General features: G+C 35.6%; 1 protein-coding gene across 1 annotated transcript in view; it reads right to left on the minus strand.

Annotated features, from left to right (window-relative positions):
- The window catches only part of NIN (ninein), a 123003-nt gene extending 116973 nt beyond the window's left edge, over positions 1-6030 (minus strand). Inside the window, 1 exon segment of the mRNA XM_051978054.1 lies at positions 5766-6030. The gene's annotated coding sequence lies outside the window, so the exon portion shown is untranslated.
- Between the last annotated feature and the right edge of the window lie 12003 nt (positions 6031-18033).

Genomic DNA, 18033 nt, shown 5'->3' on the forward strand with positions numbered 1-18033 from the left:
TCTGAGGGATTAAAAAGGAAACAGAAAAGATGGTGAAAGGAAGAATATACAGTAGGATAGAAAGAAAAAAATTTTCTAATTCTCAGAATTGAAGTGTATAAGAAGAATGCAGAAAACAAGAAAGAAGAGGTGAAGAGAATTGGTATAAGATGAATCTCATATTTATGTGAAATGGTATATGGAAGATAGAATACACATAGATACAGACAAAATTGTGTAAAAATATATCAAACTCAAAAACACAGGAATTAGGTAAAGGAGTTAAGAAGAAGGCATAATATATGAAAAACAGTCAAAATCAAAACAAATTTTCTACTTTTAAAGGAGGATTGAAATGGAGCAGGGAAAAAAAAAGACTAAAATCTAAAATTGTACCTTAATGTAATATATTAATAATGTAACATATTAATGTAATAATTATTATATTATAACATTTAATTTAGAGAACTTTGGGTAATAAAACTGATGCAGAATAAAGAGACAAGAAACCAGAGCAATTTATACAAAGACAAGAATACTGAAGAAAATACTAAGAGTTCTGATTTTTTAAATTATAACCTTTAGGGCAAAAACTTTTTATTTTCATATTTTTATCCTTAGCAATTATCACAATGTAAGAACATATTAAGTACTTATTTAAACAGTTGCCTCACACTGGTATATTCTTGTACATCTCATTTAAATGAAAATATTAAATTCCTCCTGATTTTTTCTGTATTTTCCTCCTTTTTTTTTCCCTCTGAAAGCTTAAAATATGAAACAAAATCACTCCCACTAACCTCTCAGTCATCCTGATGTAAAATGAGATCTTTTGGAGGGAAAATGATGTTACCTCTAGGGAAATCCCAGATGTAAATTGTGTCCCCTTTGGGAAGATTCTCAAATCCTGGGAAAAGCATACCTTTCCCAGACAAGTCTTTTCCAAGTTATGTGGTTTCATTCAATCGGAGATCTTGGTCAATCACCCTCCATTGACGTATCTTTGGAGATGGCCCGGATCCCCTTCAGGGAGTTCCCAGAGCCTGGGAAAAGCCTTCAAACTCCCCCCAAAAAATTTAAATAAAGGTAAAAGATAAAGCTTTACTTGACCATGGCCCTATTTCCCTTCTCCCACAAAAAAAATCACTAAGTTTTGGTGACTTCATATCACTTCCAGAATCAAATATAAACTTCTTTAGTAAACATTTAAATCTCTTTATAACCTAGTTCCATCATACCTTTCCACATTTTCTAGGAAATAAATTCTAGGATCCACCCCCACTGACCTACTAAAATTCCTCTAAAAAAGAGCCTCCATCTCCCACCACTGTGCCTTAGCATTGCCCGTTTCCTGTGTCTAGAATGCATGCTCCTATTTGCTCAATAGTTTTATTGCTGTTGCCTCTGTTCTTCTGGATATGGTGGCCTGACCCTCTGCAAAAATCTTTGCTTTCTAGATTATCTAACAGCCAGCACAAGTTTTAATCTCACCCTTTCTCTGTCTCTTCCTTCAGCTTTAAATTCTAGGAGGAATTGCTTTTAACTTCTCTTGTGGACCTGATAAATTATACAGGTCTTAGATCTCCTAATAAGTTTCCTATCCTACTCAATTGCTGTGATGGCCTTGACTTTTTGCTTTCATGGCGATAGCAATGCCAGTTTCTAACCTTTTTTGGGGTCCTCTAGTACTAGGATTTTCTGGGCATCATGCTTCCTTGTCTCCTGTTGTAGCTTCAATATAGGCTACCAGGGAACCAGAATCTTACAAAGCTAACAGATTTGTTAACTCCTTATTGTTTCCCTATGCAAAGACCTGTGAAGACTTAAAGCCTCAATTTCTAGTGATAATTTCCTTTTTCTCTCTCCCTTTCCCCCTCTTCCATTCTCCCCTCACTTTATCTCTCATCAGAGAAATTTCTAACAATCTTCCTGTGTAGTTCTGGACTAGACGGAGAAACTGGTTGCTATTTTTCTTTTATGTTCTTCATTGTGTTGAATTATTATAACTTTTCTGGAATGTTTCTGGTACATCTGAGCACTTATAGGAAATTTTCTTTTGTCATTTTCTTTTGAAAACAGACTTGAAACAATTTTTATTTCTAGGGTCACAATTACTCAAAGCTAAATATAGACTGTACATGAGCAAAATGTGTCCCTTGGGCTTACATTTGAAATCCTGCAGTTTTCTCATCTGTAAACATTTTCCTAAAACAATTTCTCTTGAATAAACAATAAACTATGCATTTTGCTTTCTTTCTCAGGTTTTTTTCTTTCTAGATTTGATTTTTTTTGTACAGTAAGATAACTGTATAAATATGTGTATACATATTGGATTTAATATATATTTTAACATATTTAACATGTATTGGACTACCTGCCATCTAGGGGAGGAGGTAAAGGGAAGGAAAGAAAAATCTGGAACAAAGTTTTGCAAGGGTCAGTGCTGAAAAATTACCCATGCATATGTTTTGTAAGTAAAAAGCTTCAATAAAAAAATAAAGTATTTGCTTTGCTACATTTTATTATTTTTGAAAGCTTACTTCTCTAAAGTTCTCTAAAGTGAAAGGTTAAACTAGTCTATCATTTGTCAACAAAGTACATTTTCATCATTCCTAAAATTGAACTATCAATTGGTGACATATCATCACCTTAAAATCATTTAAAAATCATTCAAAGAAACTTATAAAATATTTGACTCATAGCCAATACAAAAGTTCTTTAAAATTAACACTAGCTGCAGACAAAGTATTATTAGGCCCTCAGAGAAGCTCTGTTGATATTAAAGGTCATTATACATCTGGATGATGGGAGTGAACCCTGAAACTGTCCAAACTCCTCTGAAAGAGGCCCAAGGGGGGAAATGACATAAACTAAGATCTTTTGGGGGGATAGACATAGCATCCTATGTCTATCCCCTTCAGGGTGGTCCCAGACCCTGGGAAAAGCCTGCAAACTCCCAATTAAGTGGTTTCATTCAATCAATTGTAGATCAATCACCCTCCATTGAATTTCTATAAACAACTCTCAGTGGCTAAAACTCCCAGTTAAGTAATCTCATTCAATTTTAAATTGAATAGAAAATCAGTCTCTCAAGAGTTGGCCATATATCTAGGGCTACAAGCTCAGATATCTTTGTAGAAGTCCTAAACAGGATTATGCTTGCTAAGAAAGCCATCTTCTTAGCAAACTATCCTTTTTTGCCATTGGGGAAGATATTCTCTTCTCAGTGTTAATCTTTGCTATCTTCCTAACAGGATCTTTTTCCCACTAAAGGACTAAGTCATTGTTCCTGGATTAAAGCACTAATAAATTTCAATTAAGATGGAAATAAAATAATAAAGTCAATTGTTTTTCTCTTTTTTAGTGTTAAAAATTCTTTATTCAAACACTAAATAAAATTAGCATTTCTATATGTAGAATATTCCATAGATCTTCCTAGCAATCTGGTTTCTCAATGCCAATAAATCCCTTTTGCCACACAGATTTCATATTTGTGAATTCTTTTGCATAGGATCTGCACCTCTGAGCAGAGGGGATCGCCCACCCCAATTTTCAAACCCCATCACAACTACCACTAACCACATCATTTGCACCTCATCATAGACAAAGAGAATTTTGACCATTCTGAGAAAGCAAACTGACCAATTCTTAAAAGTTTTACTAGAACAACAGTTTTCTATGGTTGCTACTTTCCATTATCATTTCCTCCACTGATATTCTAGAACATTTGTTTTGGGGTATCTGTAAGGCTAGTCCAGATCAGAAAACTTCCCTCCTACAATAAGATCATGCATCTACTCCAGAAAAAAAAAGCAAAAACCTCATATGAGATTCTACCTAAAACCTAATCTGAAAAAATTTTGTTGCTATTACTATCCTTATTAGATAAATAGATGATAGATGTTACTACTATCCTTATTAGATAAAAGATGAAATAAGACAAAAAGAGATTAAGTGATTTGCTCAGAATCACACAGCTAGTAAATGTCTGAAGCTATTTAAGAATTCAGGTCTTCCTGACTCCAGGGCAAGTTCTGTCTAATGAGCCACCTCGCTGTTATACAAATAACTTCAAGTGAAGACAAAATTTTCATGAGTTATTTTATGAAGAAAAAATATAGTATATATATTTTTGTATAGTTTTTTGTAAAGTATAGTATAGCTTTGTAAGTTATATGTTGAATGTATTACATACTTAAAAAAAGTAAGATCTATGGAATATTCTACATATAGAAATGCTAATTTTATTTAGTGTTTGAATAAAGAATTTTTAACACTAAAAAAGAGAAAAACAATTGACTTTATTATTTTATTTCCATCTTAATTGAAATTTATTAGTGCTTTAGTCCAGGAACAATGACTTAGTCCAGAGCACTAATTTAATAGCTAGAACAATTCTTTTAGCACTATTTTTTATCAGTACAAATCTTTTGGTTAAAGGATGATTACAAAGCCTCAGAAAATTAAGACATTAAACCGGAATTTTCTTCCTCCAGCAACATATCATACTTCAGTTTTTAAAAACTAGTATTACAAGATTTTTTTCAGTAATTAAGCGTAGCATATTTTCTTCCTCTCTGTTTTCTCCTTACCCCCTCCTACGGTTCTGGTACCGATTCCATACATCTCTTAAAAAAGAAAAAAGCTTTTATAAAATGTAACAAATAAAGCATCACATACCAACAAAGTATTTTTTAACAGGGAATAACTATTTTAAAATAATAATTAGATAGAAAAGGACAGGAATAACAGAACAAGACTAGAAAGTTAGAATCCACTCTGACTCTCAAAACTGTCAAATTAGCACCAGGATCAAAATAAAAATTGTTTATTTCCAACTGAGTCAGGTGTCAGTGGTTGTGAACTAGTGGCGCCGAACAGATGCGTTTTCCAGCAACAATACATTTTCAATCACTAATTCGTTGCTATTAAGAAATATCATGCACACATGTCACAATAGGGCCTTTTCTTCCCTCCCCTTCAACTTGCCATAGACAAAGAAACTGCGCTAAGCATGCAATCTCCGGATCCGACCCCACCCCCACGTCTTCCTGGCCTCCTACTTTCCCCTCTCCTTCCAGTCGGTTTCACTAGAGCACAGCAACCCGTCCCAAGAGCCCCAGGAAAGCAAAAGATTAGGCTATTGTTAAGTCTCTAAAACGAGACACAAAACTTTGCAGCCAGCATAGCAGTACAGGCAGTAAGTCCTTTACAAGAACACAAATGAGGAACAATCTTAGAGTCATTTCCATATGTAAGGAATTAGTCATATAAAAGTAGTATTTTTTTTTCAAGAGATGCAATCAGCCAATTCCCCAAACTAGTCTTTCCTTCTCTCCGGATCGTAGCCAGTATTAAAGCTATTCTCTTTCTACCTTTTTCCTATCTAACCACTTTATTCCAGAATTTAGGCGACAATTCCTTATTCCCCTTTGAACTTTTTTTTCCCGAAACAGTGGCACAAACCCCGTTAGTCTCAGAAAGGTAGGTACAAGGTTCGTCCCTGATCCCAATTGCAAAAACGAAAAGCCTTTATCAAGTATCAACTATACCCACTGCACCAGTGCTCGGGCTTTTACGTACGCAATCCCAGACATTCCACAGAGCTAAGGCCCCGGGGGCATGCAAGGGCGTGGGAGAAGAAAGCACGAATTCCTACCAGGCCGGTATAAAACTAGGTCCAACAAGCTCATTTCTCTAACCCGAGCGTAACACCAAAATAACGTCAGTTTAGACGATGTTCCCCATTTCATTTTCTCCCTATGCTTCATTCAAAGTTTACTTACCCACTTTCCAGCTCTGCAAAGAGTTTCTGCCCCACAGAGGCCCAAGCTGAGGCTCACTTCAACAGATTAATGTGGCTTAGTCAAACGCTCCGCACAATGTCAAAATTTGTTAAATCTAGATCAGGCACTGTGCAAAGCAACAGGTTCTTTTCCTCTCCGAAGGTACAGGCGGCACAATAAGCTATCTGAACTTCACTTTGATCTATCAAGACTAAGGCTGAAGAAGCTACTAAGATTTGAAAGTTCTGGATAGGAAGAAGGCGGTTCAGAGGTGGAGCCACGCCTGACCAAATGATTCAAAGACACCGGGACTCCTCCTTCCTACGTACCACCCTACACTCTAGGAAGGAGAGTAACGTTTTTATTGACGCTTTTTGTTGAATTATGGGAGAATCGGCGATTCTTTTTTATTGTGTTCTGGGAAGGGCTTGATTTTTATGTGCTGCGGAAAAGGCTGGAGGAAATCAAAGAAAAGCGTTCTCCCTTCGGCTACTGCTTTATTCCTGAGAAGACAATTTGAAATTGAAAACTTTGTGGATCCTTTTCCTGACAAAAGAAGATGGAGGGAAAGGGGGGGGGGGTAGGAAGGGGAGAGGGAGAGAGGTAGTTCGTGCAGTGGTTAGAGCACCAGCCCTGAAGTCAGGAGGACCTGAGTTCAAATGTGGCCTCAGACACTTAACATTTACTACCTGTGTGATACTGGGCAAGTCACTTAGCCCCAATTGCCTCAACACAACAACAACAAAAAAAAAAAAAAAAAAAAAAGAAGAAGAAGAAGAAGATTGGGTCTCCAATCACAACTGTTTCCTACTGCTCCTTGTGCACTTTGTTTTTCAACTCCTTTTCTTCGTTCTCCTTGAGGTAATATTTAAAAGTGTTTAGCACAGTGCCTGGCACATAAGTAGGTTTTTTTTTTTTTTTTATTAACTGTATATTCCTTTTGCACCTCCTCTTTTCCCTTAAAAAGAAAGTCTGATGTTTGTGGCAGCCCTGTTTGTAGTGGCTAGAAGCTGGAAAATGAAAGGATGTCCATCAATTGGAGAATGGTTGAGTAAATTGTGGTATATGAATGTTATGGAATATTATTCTTCTGTAAGGAATGACCAGCAGGATGAATACAGAGAGGACTGGTGAGACTTACATGAACTGATGCTGAGTGAAATGAGCAGAACCAGGAGATCATTATATACCTCAACAACGATACTGTTTGAGGATGTATTTCTGATGGAAGTGGATCTCTTCCATAAAGAGAGCCTTAATTGATCAAAGATGGACAGAAGCAGCTACACCCAGAGAAAGAACACTGGGAAATGAATATAAACTGCTTGCATTTTTGTTTTTCTTCCCGGGTTATTTATACCTTCTGAATTCAATTCTCCCTGTACAACAAGAAAACTGTCCGGTTCTGCACAAATATATTGTATACAGGATATACTGTAACCTATTCAACATGTAAAGGACTGCTTGCCATCTGGGGGAAGGGGTGGAGGGAGGGAGGGGAAAAATCGGAACAGAAATGAATGCAAGGGATAATGCTGTAAAAAATTACCCTGGCATGCGTTCTATCAATAAAAAGATATTAAAATTAAAAAAAAAAGAAAGTCTGGAGTTACATATTGACACGTTCATAAATGTAATAGTAGCGTTAATTCTTTTCTCATTTTTAACTGTATCAAATGCTTCTGTAAGCACCCACTTTGTGATGCTACCATAACTCAATACTCAAAGGTTTTTAGGTTCAGTCTTCTTGGAAACGACTACTTTCATTTCCAAGGTATTCTGTGGGTTTTGAAGATTAATAATTGGTCCATAGACAAGATTAGGTCAAAGCAATTCTATTTTCCCATTAAAAACTGTTAATGAGGCTCATAAATAGGAACAGAAAGCCAAGATAAGTCATAACTCCAAAACCACAGAGTCTCCATGCCCAATAAGTTTTTATAGATTCCTCTTTGCATCTCAATTTTCAATTATAATGTCTCTCTGTCTCTAGATTCCTAAATTCTAAAACATATCTGGTGTTATCAATTTCCATCTTTCTATATCTCTCACATATTCATGTATGTTTGCTTCTCTGTGCTAATATTACCACTATTCTAGTGCAAGCCTTCAACGCCCTTTTGGACAAATGTAGTAGCTTCTGACTTGATCTCCTTGACTCCCTCCCAATTCCTTTATACTGCCATTCAACTATTAAAGTTGTCTTAATAAAGTGCAGTAATGACCATGTCTCCCTCCTATGTTATCCCATTTAATAACTTCCAGTGTTTCCTTATTATCTTCAGGATCGAGCATAAAATCCTATATAAGGCCATTATATAAACTGCCCCCTTATTATCATTCCAGTCTTCTTACATTTTATTCCTCTCTATGCACTCTATAATCCAAGAAGTTCACTGATCTAGCTTTTCTTTGCACATGACATTCCTGCTTCTGAATGTGAATCTTCACTGGCTGTTCTCCATGTCTGGAATGATTTCCCTCTTTGCCAATACTTGGGTTTAGCTAGTTTCCTATGAGTCTCAGCAAAAATTTTATATTCTGCAAATAGTTGTTTTTTTTTTTAATCAGTCTTTACTCTCTGAAATTACCTCCAATTTATCCTGTTATTGAAGGCAAGATTCTAATGCACACCATTTCTTAGTTCAGGTTTGATGTTAGGATGAAATGAGGCACTTGAAAGTTATTGAACACACATATTGCAAGGATATGCAAAAAGAATACATAGTTATCCCTTCCACATAATGGGGGGTAGGGGTATAGAACCACCACGATCTGGAAAATTCATATAAAAATTTTTGGCCCTCTATACCACAGAAGAAATCTGAATTTCTTTCTTTCTTTTTTTTTTAATGGGGAGTTTACAATACCTTATTGTAATATTTGGGTTGAGCATTTGGTCATAGGCTCTGTATCATTTACTAACCTTAGCATATCATCTGCAGCTTCTACAAAACTAAAAAAAAAAAAATTCCCAACTTAATTTTTTTTATGCAGACCCTCAATATATCAAACCTGCAATGGGAAAAATCAAGATGTTGAAGGGATAATTGTACTTGTACTTGGATTCTCTAGCCTTAGCTTTCCCCACCTTCATATGTCTGACTAGGTAGGCAAGATAATGTTACACTTTCAGTGACCTAAATTCCATTAGGCTGGGACATTTTATGCCCCAGTGAATAGGATTAATCAAGTAAGAAAACCAGGTCCTAGAGGGCAGTTTTGATTTCCTTTAAATAAAGCCTGCTCATGTAGCAAGAAGAAATTGTGGAAATGCCAGTCCTATCATACCTAACATCTTGATTTTTCCCATTGCAGGTTTGATATATTGAGGGTCTCTATAAAAAAAATTAAGTTGGGAATTTTTTTTTTTTTTTTTTAGTTTTGTAGAAGCTGCAGATGACATGCTAAGGTTAGTAAATGATACAGAGCCTATGACCAAATGCTCAACCCAAATATTACAATAAGGTATTGTAAACTCCCCATTAAAAAAAAAAAAAGAAAGAAAGAAATTCAGATTTCTTCTGTGGTATAGAGGGCCAAAATTTTTGTCTCTCCCATTAGAGTGTGAATTCTTTAAGGCCAGGGACTATGTTTTTTGCTTTTATTTCCTTGGTGCATATACCAGTGATTGGTACATAATAAGCACTTAATAAATGGTTTGTTTGTTTTGATTGACTGACAATGGATGAGGTGAAAAATTAATTCTCTTCTTTCCCTAAAAAGGGAAAGAGATTTCTATCTAGTGACTCAGGTCTTAAATCTCTCAAGCCAAAAAACTCTCCCTTTCTGATTCTAGGGTTTAGCTATTTAAAACCTTTTAGGGATATTCATCCAATGAAATTGCTCTTTTATAATTCAATCAGAAAAGTATTCATACTTGATTTTTTAAAAAGTATCAGATAGTAAACACTCAAATATGTTAACTTTGAACAACAAGGATCCCTGTTACTGAATCAAATGGTATGTGGTGAGCAGGTAAGAAAGGAGTTAAGTTATGAAGGGCTTTGAAACTCACCTTAGTTTCATAGTTGAAACTATGAAACTTTGAAACTGGAGATGATAGAAAGTTATTGGAATGTATCAAGTAGAAGAACAACATAATCATACCTGAACTTTAGGAAAATCACTTTCATTGTCTGAATGAAAGATGGATTGGAGTAGACAGGCAATTGAGTCAGGCAAAGAATTGATTCAGATAGACTCAGCAGCAAGTTCTTACAATAAGACCTACACTATGATGTTCTCAGTGTCAAAGAAGAGAAGGGGATGTATACAAGAGATGTTGCAAAGGAGAAATCAACAGACCTTGAAAATATTGGATGGGAGAGAAGGAAGCAGAGTGTGAAATAACAAGGACTCCAGAATATCTGCTAGACTGAGAATTTGAGAGACTGGAAGATGATATTCCCCTCTACAGTAATAGAGAAGTTGGGAGAGGAAGAAAGATAGAAAGGGAAAGATAATGAGTTCTATTTTAGAAATATTTACTTAATATCCAGTTTGAGATGTCTGAAAGGAAAGTGGAGATGTGAGATTGGTGCTCAGTAGAGAAGATGAGGCAAATTAGATAGATTTGAGAGTCATAGGAATAAAGATAGTAATTAAGTCCATCAGCAAATTAAATAATAGAGAGGGAAAAGAGAAGATAGCCCAAAACATACTTTGGAACCTATGGTTAAAGACATGATGAAGAGGTCCTATTCAGCAAAAGAGATTGAAAAGTCTAATAGGAGGAGAATAAGGAGAAAGTGATGTCACAAAAGCCTGAGAAAAAAGGTTATCAAGAATGAGAGAGTAATTAAAGGCTTCAGAATGATCTAGAGAATGAGGACTAAGAAAAGGCCACTGGATTTGGCAACAAGATGAGTAGTAACTTTGAAGAAAGCAGTTTCCCAATAAACTGGGAAAACATTTTTACAATCAAAAGTTCTGATAAAAGCCTCATTTCCAAAATATATAGAGAATTGACTCTAATCTATAAGAAATCAAACCATTCTCCAATTGATAAATGGTCAAAGGATATGAACAGACAATTCTCAGACGAAGAAATTGAAACTATTTATAGACATATGAAAATATGCTCCAAATCATTATTAATCAGAGAAATGCAAATTAAGACAACTCTGAGGTACCACTACACACCTGTCAGATTGGCTAGAATGACAGGGAAAGATAATGTGGAATGTTGGAGGGGATGTGGGAAAACAGGGACACTGATACATTGTTGGTGGAATTGTGAACACATCCAGCCATTCTGGAGAGCAATTTGGAACTATGCTCAAAAAGTTATCAAACTATGCATATCCTACTGCAACATATTTAACGTATATAGGACTGCTTGCCATCTTGGGGGGGGGGGGAGGAGGGAGGGAGGGGAAAAAACGAAACATAAGTGATTGCAAGGGATAATGTCGTGTAAAAATTATCCTGGCATGGATTCTGTCAATACAAAGTTATTATTAAATAAAATAAAATTAAAAAAAAAAACTATGCATATCCTTTGATCCAGCAGTGTTTCTACTGGGCTTATACCCCAAAGAGATACTAAAGAAAGGAAAGGGACCTGTAGGTGCCAAAATGTTTGTGGCAGCTCTGTTTGTAGTGGCTAGAAGCTGGAAAATGAAAGGATGTCCATCAATTGGAGAATGGTTGAGTAAATTGTGATATAGGAATGTTATGGAATATTATTGTTCTGTAAGGAATGACCAGCAGGATGAATACAGAGAGGATTGGCAAGACTTACATGAACTGATGCTAAGTGAAATGAGCAGAACCAGGAGATCATTATATACCTCAACAACGGTACTGTTTGAGGATATATTCTGATGGAAGTGGATCTCTTCAATAAAGAGAGTTAATTCAGATCAAAGATGGACAGAAGCAGCTACACCCAAAGAAAGAACACTGGGAAATGAATATAAACTGCTTGCATTTTTGTTTTTCTTCCCGGGTTATTTATACCTTATGAATTCAATTCTCCCTGTGCAACAAGAAAACTGTTCAGTTCTGCACACATATATTGTATCTAGGATATACTGTAACCTATTCAACATGTAAAGGACTGCTTGCCATCTAGGGGAGGGGGTGGAAGGAGGGAGGGGAAAAATCGGAACAGAAGTGAGTGCAAGGGATAATATTGTAAAAAATTACCCTGGCATGGGTTCTATCAATAAAAAGTTATTAAAAAAAAAAAGAAGAAGAAGAAGAAGAAAGCAGTTCCCATGAAATGATAACATGAGAAACCAGATTGTAAGTAGTTAAGAGAGTGAGAGGAGAAAAACTAGAGGAGCCTATTGTAGATAGCTATTTCAAAAAGTTTAGCTACAAAGGACAGAAGAGATATAGGATGATAATTAACAGTGATGGAAGGATAAGGATGTTTGGTTTTCTGGGGGTTTTTTTTCTGGTATAGGATAGACATATGCATATTTGTAGGTAATAGGAAATGAACCAACATAAACAGAAAATAAAAGAGTGGGCATTCAGAGGGACCAGTTTGTTAGAGGAGATGGGATGGAATGGAATCACTTGAACAAATAGATGTGTTAAAGTAAGTAAAGAATAAGATCACTTCATTATGTGAGACAGTAAATAAAGACGATAAAAGGCAGAAGGCAGAATCATAGGACCTGAGAAAACAAGAAGCTCATTGCAAATGACCTCAATTTTTTCCCCATAATATCTCAAGGCAAGGATCTCAGATGATAGCTTTGGGAGACGTAAATATGCATAGCAAAGAGAGGTAAAAGAGGTAATCTTTAAGTAGCAATTGGGAGCAATTAGAGGTTTGAAGAGAGATGAGAATGTTTAGAAAGGACTTTGAGTTGAGTTGTATATAATAAGTTGATAAGGGAAGTTGAGTATAATAGGAGCATCAATGAGAGGCTATGTAACATAAAGTTATAATGGACCCCCATACAATGGTTGGATGATTTTCTTCATTTAGCTTCACCAACATGTGTATTGGAATGAGGACATAATTGAAGGGTAAAGGGATTGGCAGTAATAGTGCAGATCGAAGACTAGGGTTTTGTAAGGGGAGATAGAATAAGCTAGAATAAGAAGAAGAATTTTGAAGAGGAATCAATATATACGTATTGATGTCAGAGGGTAAAGAAAAATTATAAGCCTGAACTCATTGAGGAGGCTAAAATTAACAATTTATTTTATAAAATTTTGAAAGCTTTTGCACAAACAAAATTAGTGGGAAACTGGGAAACAATATTTGTAGCAAACTTCTCAGATAAAGGTCTTGTTTCAAAGCTATATCAGTGAACTGACTCAAATTTATGACAGTAAGAACATTTCATCAAATGATAAAAGAATAAAGGATATGAATGGACAGTTTTCTTTGAAAGAAAATCAAGTTATCAATAGCTATATGAAAAAATGTCACCAATTAGAAAAATGTAAATTAAAACATTGATGCAGTGGAAAGAGTGCTGGGTTGGAGTTAGGAAAACCTGAGTTTAAATCCAGTACTTACAAACTGTTTGACACTGAACAAGTTATTTAACCCCCTTTGCCTCAGTTCCCTCATCTGTAAAATGAACTGGAGACAGAAATGGCAAACCACTCCAATATCTTTTTAAAGAAAACCCCAAATGGAATCATGGAAAGTCAGACATGACTGGAAATGAACTAAACAACAACAAAATTAAAACAACTCTGAAATCACATTTTATTTCTCTCGAATTGTCCAAGTTGACAAAAAAGGAAAATGCTAAATTCTGGAAGGGACATGGAAAAATAAGTTCTTTAATGCACTGTTAGTGAAACTATCAATTGATCCAACCATTATGGAAAGCAATTTGGAATATGCCCCCCAAAGCTAGTAGTGCTAAAGTGCACACCTTTTGACTCAGTGATATTATCACTAAGTCTATTCCCCAAAGAGATCAAAGAAAAAAGAAAAAGACACATTGTACAAAAAAAGAGTTAAGAAGAGGCTAGAGTTTAGGGAATAAAGTACCAAATTCAGTTTTGAACATATTAAAGTTAAAATGTTCACTAGATATCTAGTTCAAGATGTCTGAAGTGCCCTTGGAAATATGAGACTGGAAGTCAGCAAGAGACATTAGATGAAGAGGTAGATTTGAGAATTAGAGAGTACAATTAAATCCATGGGACTTGAAGAGATCACTAAATAAAGTAGAATAGAGGAAGAAGATAAGAAAAACCAGATGAGAATCCTACAAAGGAGACTGAGGAGTGATTTGATAAGGAGAATTAGGATAAAGAGCTATCATTCAAAAACCTACAGAAAAGAAAGTATCAAAGAGAAAAGAGTAATTTACAGGCAGAAGAAATATCTAGAAGAATAAGAATTGAGAAAATATCTTTGAATTTGATAACTTTGGAGAGAGTAGTTTTGGTGAAATGATAAGACTAGAATCCAGGTTGTAAGGGATTAAAAAGTGAGAGAAGAGAACATAGTGGCACCTATTGTAGGTAGCCTTTTTAAGGAGTAAGTTACATAAGAAAAATGTCGTAGATATGTGACTAATGAAATGATCTGATAGCAGGGGTTTGAGACAGCAGAATTTGTTTATGATATATTAAAAACTTTGGTACAACATGAAATTGTTAAAAGACTTATAAACGGTCAAAGGATATGAGCAATTTTCAAATGATGACATTAAAGTCATTTATAGTTATATTTTTAAAATGCTCTAAATAACTATTGATTAGAAAAATGCAAATTAAAACAAGCAGAACTAGGAATGCATTGTGCACAATAGTAACAAGAATGTGCCATGACCAACTAATGAAAGTCTTGGTTCTTCTCAGTGATTCAGTGATCTGAAGCAATACCAATAAACAATGGACAGAAAATGCCATCTGTATCCAGAAGAAAAAAAAGAACTAAGGAAACTAAGTGTAAATCAACACATGCTATTTTCACTTTTTCTGTTTTTTTAATCTCTTTTTAATCTAATAGATAGATATGAGTGGGGTAACCCACATGGAATGTGAGTTTGGAATTTTACTTGTTGCTCTGATTTTTCTCTCCCAACTACAATAAAAAAAAAAAAAAAAGACGTATTTTAAAAGAAATGTTCCAATACCTAAGAGAAACCAGGAATTTCAGGTGGTAGGGTAGCTATGTTATTGTTTCCTGTCCTCTAAAATCAGCTCAGATATAGAGGATTAGTTGAAGGGAAAAGATAGTGGGTAATGGTGTTGGGTATAGAAACCTCACCCTCTTTTGTTCTACTCTTTTTTTCTCCAACCCATCCACCAAATTTTGACTAGACTGTTAAGATCTTTGCATTTTAGCCTACTTTACTCTGGGATAGTATGACAGCTTTCAAAGTACCTTCTCTTATCCACACCAATTATAAGAATGCTTTGGCCCCCTTGCACCTGATAAAAATGCTGATTTATGTTTTTTTAGAACCTTTGTGTCCCTTCAATGTCTTCCATAAACATAATCCCAAGGTTAAGTTCCATACAGGTACACTAAACAATTATCTGAACTTTAACATATAGATCATCCTTGGAACTGAGAGAAATGAAAATTACTTATTACTCCTTTAAAACTAATGTTTTCTGCTTTAGCAAGGGCACCTAATAGTAGACAATAAGATGGAAATCAAATTCAAATTCAAAAACATTGACTACCTAAAGAAGACCCTGAAATGGACAAAGGATTGGCCTCCCCTTCCCTCCCTTTAGGTCAAAGGGCCTCAGGCTTGCAGAGAAATGTGTGCTCAGCCAGATTAAAGGAGATGTTTTGCACTTCAAAATTCCTGCTCAACAATGCTCCAAGGAGCATCTATTCCATAAGGAAGGTTGCCTAACAGTGTTCAATAACCCTGATCTATAATCTATGTCAAACATCTGCCATTGTGCATTCTCCTTACATCCTGTAAACCCCTTATTTTTCCCCCCTGTAAGTGGAAAGTCAAGACACTGTTTAATGTCAAATGTAATCACAAGGCTGAACAAGAATGCTTATAAGGCTGTCTTTACTTCTGTTCGGGACAGAACCCTATGGAGAGGTCCATCCTGGCCACCCAGGCCAGTAAATAAAACTTTCTCTAAAGTACAAACACCTTGGCTATCTTGAATTTTATTGCTTGGGCTATCTCAACCCTCTCAATCTCAGTTTTGGTGTTCATTATTCATCATGTCAATTTTTATTTTGTCCATATTTTTATTGAGTCTACTAAAGATGAGAGTACTTCTTTAGGGTGAAGAAGAGGGATTATTGGCATGTTTCAGTTTTCTGTGCAAGAGATTTGGATTTGAGTGTATGAGATGCCATTTCATACAGATGCCAAATCATAGGCATTTCATTTAAACTTCCTGAGTCTTAATTTCCTCATTTGTAAGTGGAATATAACAGTGTTTATATTACCTACTTTATGTTTTTAAGACAGTGCTTTATAACCATTAAATGTACATTGCTTTTGTTGTCATGCTATACACCCATACAAGTCCTAGAAGGAAACCCACTGCCATGTTAAATAAAAAGTTTATAGATAGATATGAGTGGGGTAACCCACATGGAATGTGAGTTTGGAATTGCATTGTTGGAGGGAGTCAGATGGTGGGTTGCTGATCTCTTGTGAGGGGAGGATAAAGGTATTCCTAAAGGTAGTGATCTGCTAGAGGAAGTAGCTTTATTGATCATTATTCGTGGATGTAATTTCTATGTACACCAACATAGTATGTCTTATATAATATATACATATTATGTATTTTGTACTATATGAGATATATTAGGTAAAGATATGCATGTATTTAATGATTTATAGCAATATTTATATTAATGTTTTAGTAATATTTACTTAATATGTATATTATTATATGATAGAGGACTATAAATGTATGCTCTATAAACAAGGTGAGGCATGTGCCGATAAGGAGGCTTAGTATTAAAATAATGAGTACATAGGGGGACATTAGTGTGGGAAGGGTGTGAACCAACATTTTCGGGGTATGGGCCCCGATAGCTTATTTAGGTGACCTTACTAGGATGTGGTATAATGGGAGTACAAAGGGTTTTGAGTTCTTTGGTATAGGTTCGAGTCCTGTTGTCCTAGAAATAAGGAGGCTTGCACCCCTATTTTTTATCCTATCAAGATAATTCTTTTGTCAGACATATTTTTATAATTGTGGGGGGATACATGCTAGGGTAATGGGTAGGGAAATAAATCATAGGCATAGTGCTAGAGTTATTGGTAAGAAGTTTTTTCATAGGAGGTGTATTAATTGGTCATAGCAAAAGCATGGGTATGAGGCTTGAACTCATAGAAAAGCCATGGTAAGGAGAAGTGTTTTTAATATAAAGGAGATGGTGTTGATGTGGGTAAGGTTGGGTGTGAGGGATGGTCTTAGGAATAGGATAGTTGTGATGGTGTTTATGGCAATGATATTTGCATATTCTGCTAGGAAAAATATAGTGAATGGGCTGGCAGTGTAGTCTACATTGAAGCCTGATACTAATTAGAACTCCCCTTTGGTCAGGTCGAAGGATGCTGGATTTGTTTCTGCTAGCATGGAGATATATCATATTATGGCAAGTGGTCATGTTGTGATGATGAGTCATCAGTTTTCTTGGGTGGTTGAAAGTGTTTTTAAGGTGAAGGAGCCGTTAATCAGTATAATTGATAGGAGAATAATAGCTAGTGTTGCCTCATATGAAATTATTTGCTCAAGTGCTATTAAGGCCCCAATTAGGGTGTATTTTGAGTTGGATGCTCATCCTGATCATAAAATTGAGTATACTGACAGTCCAGACAGGGATAGAACGAAAATAAGTCCGAGATTGAGGTTGTGAGGGATGTAGAAGACCCTTACCCAAAATGACTACTCAGAGATCACTCAGTAGAAGGCAGAAAAGTTGTTTATTGAAAACCTCCCGAGGATGAGCCATCCCATCACAAGATAAGAAAGAGAAAGCTCGCGGTAGGAAGGCTAAAGAAGTAATAAAGATACATAGCTTTTATACAAGAAATTACATCACAAGTAAGAGAGCATTGAGAAGGGGAGGGGGAGGCATCTAATTGGTTGTTGCTATTTGGGGAGATTGGAATGGAAGGTTTCTGTTTCCCTGAAATCTTCTGATTTCTAGGAAACAGAAAATCAGGCCTTCAGGCTTAATCAAACGTATAGTGGTCCAGCTAATAGACTAAATATTGATAAATGTCAAATACCAATAAATGTCATCAGTGCAGGTTAAGTAAATATGTTTCTAGCTGGCCAAGGCTCAAGTAGATATGAGCCTGCACATATTATACAGGTCATAGGGGAGACA

Source organism: Antechinus flavipes, chromosome 2 (genome assembly GCF_016432865.1).
Source record: "Antechinus flavipes isolate AdamAnt ecotype Samford, QLD, Australia chromosome 2, AdamAnt_v2, whole genome shotgun sequence".
Taxonomy (NCBI): Eukaryota; Metazoa; Chordata; class Mammalia; order Dasyuromorphia; family Dasyuridae; genus Antechinus; species Antechinus flavipes.